Genomic DNA, 12,111 nt, shown 5'->3' with positions numbered 1-12,111 from the left:
GGCTGGCGGTGTGAACACAGCCTGGAGGGGGTTAGTGCACCACTAACTGAGGGAGTCCGGGAAAAAGTCTGGACCTGCCGAAGAGGCAAGAGACTTTTTCTTCCCTCTTTGTTTCCTGGTGCGCGAGGAGAGGGGATTAAGAACGCTGCTTAAAGGAGTTCCAGAGACTGGAGTGAGCCGCGGCTAAAAGCGCGGACCCCAAAGACGGGCATGAGACACTAAGGCTGCTGCTGCCGCCACCAAGAAGCCTGTGTGCGAGCACAGGTCACTATCCACACCCCCCTTCCGGGGAGACTGTGCAGCCCGCCACTGCCAGGGTCCCGGGATCCAAGGACAACTTCCCCGGGAGAACGCAAGGCGCACCTCAGGCTGGTGCAACGTCACGCTGGTCTCTGACGCCGCAGGCTCGCCCCGCACTCCGTGCCCCTCCCTCCCCCCGGCCTGAGTGAGCCAGAGTCCCCGAATCAGCAGCTCCTTTAACCCCGTCCTATCTAAGCGAAGAACAGAAGCCCTCTGGTGACCTACACGCAGAGGCGGGGCCAGATCCAAAGCTGAGCCCCTGGGAGCTGTGAGAACAAAGAAGAGAAAAGGATATATCTCCCAGCAGCCGCAGAAGCAGTGGAATAAAGCTCCACAATCAACTTGAGGTACCCTGCATCTGTGGAATGCATGAATAGACAACGAGTCATCCCAAATTGAGGAGGTGGACTTTGAAAGCAAGATTTATGATTTTTTCCCCTTTTCCTCTTTTTGTGAGTGTGTATGTGTATGCTTCGGTGTGAGATTTTGTCTGTATAGCTTTGCTTCCACCATTTGTCCTAGAGTTCTATCCGTCCGTTTTTTTTCTTTTTAAAAAAAAATTCTGTTGTTAATAATTATTTTTTATTTTAATAACTTTATTTTATTTTATCTTCTTTTACTTTATCTTCTTTCTTTCTTTCTGTCCTTCCCTCCTCCCTCCCTCCCTCCTTTCTTTCTTCCTTCCTTTCTTTCTTCCTTCTACTAATTCTTTCTTTCTACTTTTTCTCCCTTTTATTCTGAGCCATGTGGATGAAAGGCTCTTGGTGCTGCAGCCAGAAGTCACTGCTGTGCCCCTGAGGTGGGAGAGCCAACTTCAGGACACTGGTCCACAAGAGACCTCCGAGCTCCACATAATATCAAACGGCGAAAATCTCCCAGAGATCTCCATCTCAACACCAGCAGCAACCAGCTTCACTCAACGACCAGCAAGCTACAGTTCTGGACATCCTATGCCAAACAACTAGGAAGACAGGAACACAACCCCACCCATTAGCAGAGAGGCTGCCTAAAATCATAATAAGTCCACAGACACTCCAAAACACACCACCAGACGTGGACCTGCCGCCCAGAAATACATGATCCAGCCTCATCCACCAGAACACAGGCACTACTCCCCTCCACCAGGAAGCCTACACAACCCACTGATCCAACTTTAGCCACTGGGGACAGACACCAAAAACAACGGGAACTACGAACCTGCAGCCTGCAAAAAGGAGACCCCAAACACAGTAAGATAAGCAAAATGAGAAGACAGAAAAACACACAGCAGATGAAGGAGCAAGATAAAAACCCACCAGAACTAACAAATGAAGAGGAAACAGGCAGTCTACCTGAAAAATAATTCAGAATAATGATAGTAAAGATGATCCAAAATCTTGGAAATAGAATAGACAAAATGCAAGAAACATTTAACAAGGACCTAGAAGAACTAAAGATGAAACAAGCAATGATGAACAGCACAATAAATGAAATTCAAAATACTCTAGAAGGGATCAATAGCAGAATAACTGAGGCAGAAGAACAGATAAGTGACCTGGAAGACAAAATAGTGGAAATAACTACTGCAGAGCAGAATAAAGAAAAAAGAAAGAAAAGAACTAAGGACAGGCTCAGAGACCTCTAGGACAACATTAAACGCACCAACATTCGAATTATAGGGGTTCAGAAGAAGAAGAGAAAAAGAAAGGGACTGAGAAAATATTTGAAGAGATTATAGTTGAAAACTTCCCTAATATGCAAAAGGAAATAGTTAATCAACTCCAGGAAGCGCAGAGAGTTTCATACAGGATAAATCCAAGGAGAAACACGCCAAGACACATATTAATCAAGCTGTCAAAAATTAAATACAAAGAAAACATATTAAAAGCAGCAAAGGAAAAACAACGAATAACACACAAGGGAATCCCCATAAGGTTAACAGCTGATCTTTCAGCAGAAACTCTGCAAGCCAAAAGGGACTGGCAGGACATATTTAAAGTGATAAAGGAGAAAAACCTGCAACCAAGATTACTCTACCCAGCAAGGATCTCATTCAGATTTGATAGAGAAATTAAAGCTTTACAGACAAGCAAAAGCTGAGAGAGTTCAGCACCACTAAAGCAGCTTTACAACAAATGCTAAAGGAACTTCTCTAGGCAAGAAACACAAGAGAAAGAAAAGACCTACAATAACGAACCCAAAACAATTAAGAAAATGGGAATAGGAACATACATATCGATAATTACCTTAAATGTAAATGGACTAAATGCTCCCACCAAAAGAAACAAATTGGCTGAATGGATACAAAAGCAAGACCCATATATATGCTGTCTACAAGAGACCGACTTCAGACCTAGAGACACATACAGACTGAAAGTGAGGGGATGGAAAAAGATATTCCATGTAAATGGAAACCAAAAGAATGCTGGAGTAGAAATTCTCATATCAGACAAAATAGACTTTAAAATAAAGACTATTAGAAGAGACAAGGAAGGACACTACATAATGATCAAGGGATCGATCCAAGAAGAAGATATAAAAATTGTAAATATTTGTGCAGCCAACATAGGAGCACCTCAATACATTAGGCAAATACTAACAGCCATAAAAGGGGAAATTGACAGTAACACATTCATAGTAGGGGACTTTAACACCCCACTTTCAGCAATGGACAGATCATCCAAAATGAAAATAAATAAGGAAACACAAGTTTTAAATGATACATTAAATGAAATGGACTTAATTGATATTTATAGGACATTCCATCCAAAAACAACAGAATACACATTTTCTCAAGTGCTCATGGAACATTCTCCAGGATAGATCATACCGTGGGTCACAAATCAAGCCTTGGTAAATTTAAGAAAATTGAAATTGTATCAAGTATCTTTTCCGACCACAACGCTATGAGACTAGGTATCAATTACAGGAAAAGATCTGTATAAAGTACAAACACGTGGAGGCTAAACAATAGACTACTTAATAACGAAGTGATCACTGAAGAAATCAAAGAAGAAATCAATAAATACCTAGAAACAAATGACAATGGAGACACCACAACCCAAAACCTATGCGATGCAGCAAAAGCAGTTCTAAGAGGGAAGTTTATAGCAATACAATCCTAAGTTAAGTAACAGGAAACATCTCGAATAAACAACCTAAACTTGCACCTAAAGCAATTAGAGAAAGAAGAACGAAAGAAGCCCAAAGTTAGCAGAAGGGAAGAAATCATACAAATCAGAATAGAAATAAATGAAAAAGAAATGAAGGAAACGATAGCAAAGACCAATAAAACTAAAAGCTCGTTCTTGGAGAAGATAAACAAAATTGATAAACCATTAGCCAGACTTATCAAGAAAAGAAGGGAGAAGACTCAAATCAATAGAATTAGCAATGAAAAAGGAGAAGTAACAACTGACACTGCAGAGATACAAAAGATCAAGAGAGATTACTACAAGCAACTATATGCCAATAAAGTGGACAACCTGGAAGAAATGTACAAATTCTTAGAAATGCACAACCTGCCAAAACTGAATCAGGAAGAAATAGAAAATATGAACAGACCAAACACAAGCACTGAAATTGAAACTGTGATTAAAAATCTTCCAACAAACAAAAGCCCAGAACCAGATGGCTTCACAGACGAATTCTATCAAACATTTAGAGAAGAGCTAACACCTATCCTCAAACTCTTCCAAAATATAGCAGAGGGAGGAGCACTCCCAAACTCATTCTACGAGGCCACCATCACCCTGATACCAAAACCAGACAAGGACGTCACAAAGAAAGAAAACTACAGGCCAATATCACTGTTGAACAGAGATGCAAAAATCCTCAACAAACTACTAGCAAACAGAATCCAACAGCACATTAAAAGGATCACACACCATGATCAAGTGGGGTTTATTCCAGGAATGCAAGGATTCTTCAATATACGCAAATCAATCAACGTGATACACCATATTAACAAACTGAAGGAGAAAAACGATATGATCATCTCAATAGATGCAGAGAAACCTTTCGACAAAATTCAACACCGATTTATGATTAAAAACCCTGCAGAAAGTAGGCATAGAGGGAACTTTCCTCAACATAATAAACCCATATATGACAAACCCAACCTCAACATTGTCCTCAATGGTGAAAAACTGAAAGCATTTCCACTAAGATCAGGAACAAGACAGGGTTGCTGACTCTCATGACTCTTATTCAACATAGTTTTAGCCACAGCAATCAGAGAAGAAAAGGAAATAAACGGAATCCAAATCAGAAAAGTAGAAGTAAAGCTGTCACTGTTTGCAGATGACATGATACTATACATAGAGAATCCTATGGTATCAGAAAACTACTAGAGGTAATCAATGAATTTGGTAAAGTTGCAGAATACAAAATTAATGCACAGAAATCTCTGGCATTCCTATACACTAATGATGAAAAATCTGAAAGTGAAATCAAGAAAACACTCCCATTTACCATTCCAACAAAAAGAATAAAATATCTAGGAATAAACCGACCTAAGGAGACAAAAGACCTGTATGCAGAAAATTATAAGACACTGATGAAAGAAATTAAAGATAATACAAATAGATGGAGAAATGTACCATGTTCTTGGATTGGAAGAATCAACATTGTGAAAATGACTCTACTACCCAAAGCCATCTACAGATTCAATGCAATCCCTATCAAACTACCACTGGCATTTTTCACAGAACTAGAACAAAAAATTTCACAATTTGTATGGAAACACAAAAGACCCCGAATAGCCAAATCAATCTTGAGAATGAAAAACGGAGCTGGAAGAATCAGGCTCCCTGACTTCAGACTATACTACAAAGCTACAGTAATCAAGACAGTATGGTACTGGCACAAAAACAGAAAGATAGATCAATGGAACAGGATAGAAAGCCCAGAGATAAACCCACGCACATATGGTCACCTTATCTTTGATAAAGGAGGCAGGAATGCACAGTGGAAAAAGGACAGCCTCTTCAATAAGTGGTGCTGGGAAAACTGAACAGGTACATGTAAAAGTATGAGATTAGATCACTCCCTAACACCATACACAAAAATAAGCTCAAACTGGATTAAAGACCTAAATGTAAGGCCAGAAACTATCAAACTCTTAGAGGAAAACATAGGCAGAACACTCTATGACATAAGTCACAGCAAGATCCTTTTTGACCCACCTCCTAGAGAAATGGAAATAAAAACAAAAATAAACAAATGGGACCTAATGAAACTTCAAAGCTTTTGCACAGCAAAGGAACCCATAAACAAGACCAAAAGACAACCCTCAGAATGGGAGAAAATATTTGCAAATGAAGCATCTGACAAAGGATTAATCTCCAAAATTCATAAGCAGCTTATGCAGCTCAATTAAAAAAAAAAAAAAGACCGAATCCAAAAATGGGCAAAAGACCTTAACTGACATTTCTCCAAAGAAGATATACAGACTGCCAACAAACACATGAAAGAATGCTCAACATCATTAATCATTAGGGAAATGCAAATGAAAACTACAATGAGATATCATGTCACACCAGTCAGTATGGCCATCATCAAAAAATCTAGAAACAATAAATGCTGGAGAGGGTGTGGAGAAAAGGGAACACTCTTGCACTGCTGGTGGCAATGTGAATTGGTACAGCCACTATGGAGAACAGTATGGAGGTTCCTTAAAAAACTACAAATAGAACTACCATATGACCCAGCAATCCCACTACTGGGCATATACCCTGAGAAAACCATAATTCAAAAAGAGTCATGTACCAAAATGTTCATTGCAGCTCTATTTACAATAGCCAGGAGATGGAAACAACCTAAGTGTCCATCATCGGATGAATGGATAAAGAAGATGTGGCACATTTATACAATGGAATATTACTCATCCATATAAAGAAACGAAATTGAGCTATTTGTAATGAGGTGGATGGACCTAGAGTCTGTCATACAAAGTAAGTCACAAAGAGAAAGACAAATACCGTATGCTAACACATATACATGGAACTTATGAAAAAAAAAATGTCATGAAGAACCTAGGAATAAAATGGGAATAAAGACACAGACCTACTAGAGAATCAACTTGAGGATATGGGGAGGGGGAAGGGTAAGCTGTGACAAAGCGAGAGAGTGGCATGTACATATATACACTACCAAACGTAAAATAGACAGCTAGTGGGAAGCAGCTGCATAGCACAGGGAGATCAGCTCAGTGCTTTGTGACCACCTAGAGGGGTGGGATAGGGAGGGTGGGAGGGAGGGAGACGCAACAGGGACGAGATATGGGAACATACATATATGTATAACTGATTCACTTTGTTATAAAGCAGAAACTAACACACCATTGTAAAGCAATTATACTCCAATAAAGATGTAAAAAAAAGATAAGCCCTCACTCCTCACTCAGCTCAGGAATTTTGCTCTCCAGAGTGGCACCTGTGCCCGGCAAGATGAGGAGAGAGGGATTCCTAGGCTTTCCAAAATCACCCCAGAGCTACCGAGGCAGAGCTAAGTCTTTCAGTACCTCTGAGGCCACTAGGATACGGTGGGATTGAGGCTTTAGCTTCCAAATTGTGCAAAGGGAGGAAGGCCTGGGGCAAAACTCCCAAGAGAGCCCCTTCTTAGAGATTGATGTGATACCAGTTCAAAGGACACAGATTTCCAACAGTTCCCAAAAGTGCTCCAAAGCCAGGTCCCCAAACCATTCTATGATCAAGGGCTTCCCTTTAACCCCACACCAAGAGCTGCTTGTGTCCACCCCTCCTTGTAGCCCCACCAGGCGTCTTCCAAGGCCCCTGAGTCCTGGTTGTCTCTTGAGGGGCCTCACAGCTACCACCTCCACTTTTGTTTGGGAGGTAACAAAACAGACAACACTCAACTGAAATAGCATTCACCTTTGAGGCTGCCCTGTGCTTTTAGAAGAGGAAAATCATTTAGGTGCACCCCGACAGCCTCGTCCTAAGGCTGCACAACTGGCTTTCCTCTTACTCTCTGCGTGCAGCCCCAGTGGGTTTAGCAACTATTTAGCAACAGACGACATATAATCAAATGGGTATAACTGTGTTACAATAATACTTTGTTTACAGACAGTAAAATTTTAATGTCATATAATTTTTACAAGTCATGAAATAATCTTCTCCTTTAGCTTTTTTTTCCCCCCATTTAAAAATGTAAAAATTATTCCTAGCTCAAGGACTGCCCAAAGCAGGCAGTAGGCCACCTCTTTTTAAAATCTCTAACTTATCATTTTCTTACCTATCCGCTCTGTCTTACACATCAGGGGAGGTAATGATTAATAATTCTGTGACCTTTCTCTTTTTTTTTTTTTAAGTTCACTTGAAAGAGCAACTATATAAATGGCAGGTATAGCCATTTTTCTAATTTAAATGTAGAAATGTAGGCAGCTTTATTTCTTAAGCAGATCCTGGAATGAGTCCCTTTCATACTAAGGAGTTCATATTTTATTCCAAGTGTGTAAAGCTGCCATGAAGCCACTAACCAATGTATATTAGGCAAAAGTAAATGGCATCCAATAAACGAATAAAGAGCTCCTCATTTCTGTTCCCAGCAATAACATGCTGGCAAGGGACACACTGCATAGGCAATCATGATGTCACCTTCACAGACTCATAGTTAAATCACCAGTAATGGCTTCCTTCTTCCAACTCATTCTATGTTTTATTAAGCAGTTGCCTTGCACAAGGCCCTGATTAGGAAGCATTAAAACATGATACCCGGGGCTTCCCTGGTGGCGCAGTGGTTGCGAGTCTGCCTGCCGATGCGGGGGACATGGGTTCCTGCCCCGGTCCAGGAGGATCCCACATGCCGCGGAGCGGCTGGGCCTGTAAGCCATGGCCGCTGAGCCTGCGCGTCCAGAGCCCGTGCTCTGCGGCAGGAGAGGCCACAACAGTGAGAGACCCATGTACCACAAAAAAACAAACAAAAAAAATCAACAGAAAAAACATGATACCCACAAGTGCTCCCCTGGCCTGCTCCCCATTTCCTTCTCCTTTCCTTTCTTGGAGCCCAACTGCCAAACTGTAAGGAAGTCCAGGCTACTGCACTGAAGAGAGAGGACTCACAGGGTCACCTGGAGGATTAGACACCGCATGGAAAGAGAGCCCTCAGGGAAGAGAACCAAGGCAGCTCTGCCAGGCTCACACATGAACACAGCTTCCTCAGTGACTTCACTGGACACCACAGGGAGCAGAACCAACCACCCAGTTAACCCACAGAACTGCAAGAAATAATAGATTGTTATTTTAAACCACTAAGTTTGGAGATGTTTCATAGCATTGCTACCATGAAATGATTCTCTTTCCTTTCTCCCTTCACCTTGTTTCTTCTAATATTGATAGTTTTCTATTGCTGCATAAAAAGTGACCACAAGTGCAGTGGCTTAAAACAGCACACGTTTGTTATCTTACAGTTTCTGTGGGTCATAAGCCTGGGCACAGCTTAGCTGAATCTTTTGTTCATTGTCTCACAAAACTGCAATCAAGGTGTTGACTGGGTTGTGTTTTCAACTGGAGGCTCAACGGGGGAAGAATCTGCCTCCAAGCTCATTCAGGCCGTTCACAGGATTCATTTCCTTGTGGCTATAAGACGGAGGGTCCAGCTTTTTTCTGGCTGTTGGCTGGAGGCAGGCTGCCCCCAGTTCCTTGCCACATGGAATTCTCCAAACAGCTGCTAACTTCATGAAACCAGCAAGGAGAGTCTCCTGGCTTCAGGGAGTATCCAATCCCTCTTTCAAGGGTTTTCAATTAAGTAAAGCCCACTCCTGATAATATCCTTTTAGTTAGCTGAAAATCAGCTGACTTGAGACCCTGATTACATCTGCAAGATTCTCTAACCTTTACCATATTCTATTGGTTAGAAACAAGTCACAGGTGCAAACTACACTCAAGGTGAGGAGCTTATACAGGGTGTAAACACCAGTGGACAGGAATCATGAGACTACGCTTAAGGACTCAATGCTATACTTCTCAGCAGGGACACGGTAGAGTGCATGGTGGTGGACTGATCAGAGATTCAGAATCCGTCCTCAAGAACTCACCAAACCAGTGAAGATGAAAAACAGGCCCAGAAGTGATTACAGTACTGGACATTAAGTTATACACTTCTCTTACACAGCTCTGAGGAAGTGTAAAGTGTAGGGCTCAGGTAAAGACAAGATGGCATCTGGCTGGAGAAGAAGAGGGAAAGCTTATGGCAGACCTAAGAGAAAGGAACCAATATCTAGAGGCTGGGTTAATCTAGAGCAGTGGTCCAGAACCCTACACCTATGGGTATGTAAAGAATTTAAGTGAAGTGGGCTGAGAGGAAATAAGGGAGCATGATGGAGGCCATGGCCAAAAGGAGCAGGCATTTGCCATCTAAGGGAGCAGCGATTCCTCAGCTCCAGCCGTTTTTTGCCATATGAGAATGCTGGCTCCAAAGTGCCATGTGTACCCCTTTATGAAACTAAAACTTTAAAATTTTATATTCTATCTCCAGATTTTAAAATCATGATCAGTAATTGACAATTTTTTAAACAAAGTATGAGCCAAGAAACACATAACTGTGCACTGAATTTGACTGAGGGAACAGGCCCTCATAAAGGTAAACAGAGGGAAGCAGAAGTGGCAGAGCCCACCAAGTAACCAAACCCTATTCCTTGGGCTATTTCTGTGGCAGTAGTTCCCAAGTGCAGTTCGCCCACCAGTAGCATCCACATCACCTGGGAACTTGTTAGAAATGGAAATTCTCAAGCCCCACGAGACCTACTGAATCAGAATCTCTGGAGGTGGAGTGAGCAATCTGTGCTGGAACAAGCCCTCCAGATGATTCTCATCCTCACTCAAGTTTGAGAATGACTGTTTTATAGGAATCAGGTTCCAGCCTTAAGATCATTTTACTCTCTGCATTTCCTGTTTCTATAATCTTGAAGATAGCCAACGACAGCATGACCCAACCCTCTACTAAGTAACATTCAAAACAATAGAGAAAAATGACAGCTTAGACATGACACAGCATCTCTTTAACACAGTGCTAAATCACATTGGGGTTTTATGTAAATTTATTACCTGCACCTTCACAGAGAAGTCATCAAGAAGAGAATGTATATGCATAAGAATGTCATGGAACTCTCCAGAACGGCGTAGGAGGGGAGGGATCCTCCTATTAATTTCTAATCATAGATAAAGGCCCTCTTGCTACAGAAAGAAAGTCTGCTTCTGCTTGATAATATTTTATAAGTAGATCAAACTGCTTCATGTAATGTTGAAATTTCCAGGACCCTGGTTTCAACTAATCCAAGAAAGCACCTGGCCTGAAGTCAATATTGTTCCTTTGGAAAGATATGTTGAAATTTGTGTTTTGTCTGAAGAGTTATGACTTTGCAGCCTTCATCCTATGCCTCTCCCAGCAAGTAAAGATAGGATGTTTAAATTCTAATATTCCTGGGCTACAGCTATCCATCAAGTATCACCAAGCAAGAGGGATTCATATGATTCAGCACGAGTCTCACAAGATAATACATTTGGTATTAATGTAGCTGCTTATTAAAAGCCCCTTTTACTTCCTTCTTTTATTTAAGATGGTCCTAAATAATGTGAAATATCCTTCAACATGCTGTGAGATGTCACAGCATCTGTGAACATCTTATTTGACCACAAAATGTCCATGGCCCTACCCATGTTTACTAGTGCTGTGGCCTCCCCCCCAGGCCCCTCAGTCACTCAGCCACACCTCAGGGTTGTGCATTAGGTAGTGGCCATGTGCCCAGCATTGTGCTGTGTGCTGCGGGGGTGCAAGCATAGCCAGCATGCTCCTCACTCTGCATCACATACATTTATCAGGAATTAACTCTGGCCTCTACGTGTCCCTGGAAATCATCACCTGAAATATCTCATTTAAAATCACCTTGTCCAATAAGTCCACCTTATTCAACAGTTGGATTCTAAAGTCAGTGCTTATTGTGGGAGCTGCATTCAGCCAAACTTATTCCTGGATCTCCCTCAGGCAGGTGCCATGCCAGAGTCCCACCTACTCTCAGCAAGCCCAGCACAGCTAGTTTTCCCTCCAGCTTCAGAAATGGTGGTTTTCTCTAAGGTTGAGCAATAGGGGAGGCATCCATTTGGGGACCATGTTGTACGAAATATATATGTATCTTTAAGCACCAGAATCATGCTTGGTGAGGTGAGATGCCTGTGTTAACAGAGACACATGGGGACCAAGAATGACTGAAAGAATGTGCAATGACTGCTCACGCTGCCTCAAGGGTACATGCTTTCTGGATACAGCTGAGTGCACAGTTCTCATTTGTCTTCTGTTTCTTTTTGCCATGGGTGTGGTTAGTTCAATTCCCAGAAATTAAACATACAGAGTTGAAGAAGCAGAATGGACTTGGTCTAGATAGCCTCATGCCCCAACAGAAAGAGTCAGAGTAATGCCACTGGCACATAGGATAGGAAAGCGCCTTTGTGATACCCCCAGGATAACACCCTCTCTGACACACCTCTTTTTCTTGCTCATATTTCACCATTTAGTTGAGATAGTGATCACCAACTGCTAATCTGCTGATTGGTGTCCGCTTGAGGAACTTATTAAAAACACAGAACCCTGGGCCACACCCTCAGAGATTTTGATTCTGTTTAAGTGTACAATAGGATCCACAATTTAAAAGATCTCCATAGGGAATTCAAACTGGCTAACAGCTTGAGGAACTCTGGGTTAAGGCACTCAAAAGACACCAAAAACCTTGATATCTGTCACTGATACCCTAACATATGTGTTTATCAGATAAATAAATGTTAGCTCGGAAACCAAAGAAAGAATTTGAATAGAGAACAA

The 12,111-nt window shown here is 41.7% G+C and overlaps 1 protein-coding gene across 1 annotated transcript in view; it reads right to left on the bottom strand.

Moving 5' to 3' along the window:
- CACNA2D3 (calcium voltage-gated channel auxiliary subunit alpha2delta 3) overlaps nucleotides 1-12,111 on the bottom strand; it is a 781,826-nt gene that overhangs the window by 369,099 nt on the left and 400,616 nt on the right. The gene's annotated exons all lie outside the window — the stretch shown is intronic.

Source organism: Monodon monoceros, unplaced genomic scaffold (genome assembly GCF_005190385.1).
Source record: "Monodon monoceros isolate NGI ecotype Baffin Bay Population unplaced genomic scaffold, NGI_Narwhal_1 Super_Scaffold_3, whole genome shotgun sequence".
In the NCBI taxonomy this organism is placed as follows: domain Eukaryota; kingdom Metazoa; phylum Chordata; class Mammalia; order Artiodactyla; family Monodontidae; genus Monodon; species Monodon monoceros.
The sequence above is the reverse complement of the archived record's forward strand: the minus strand, read 5'-3'. Positions and strand labels throughout refer to the sequence as shown.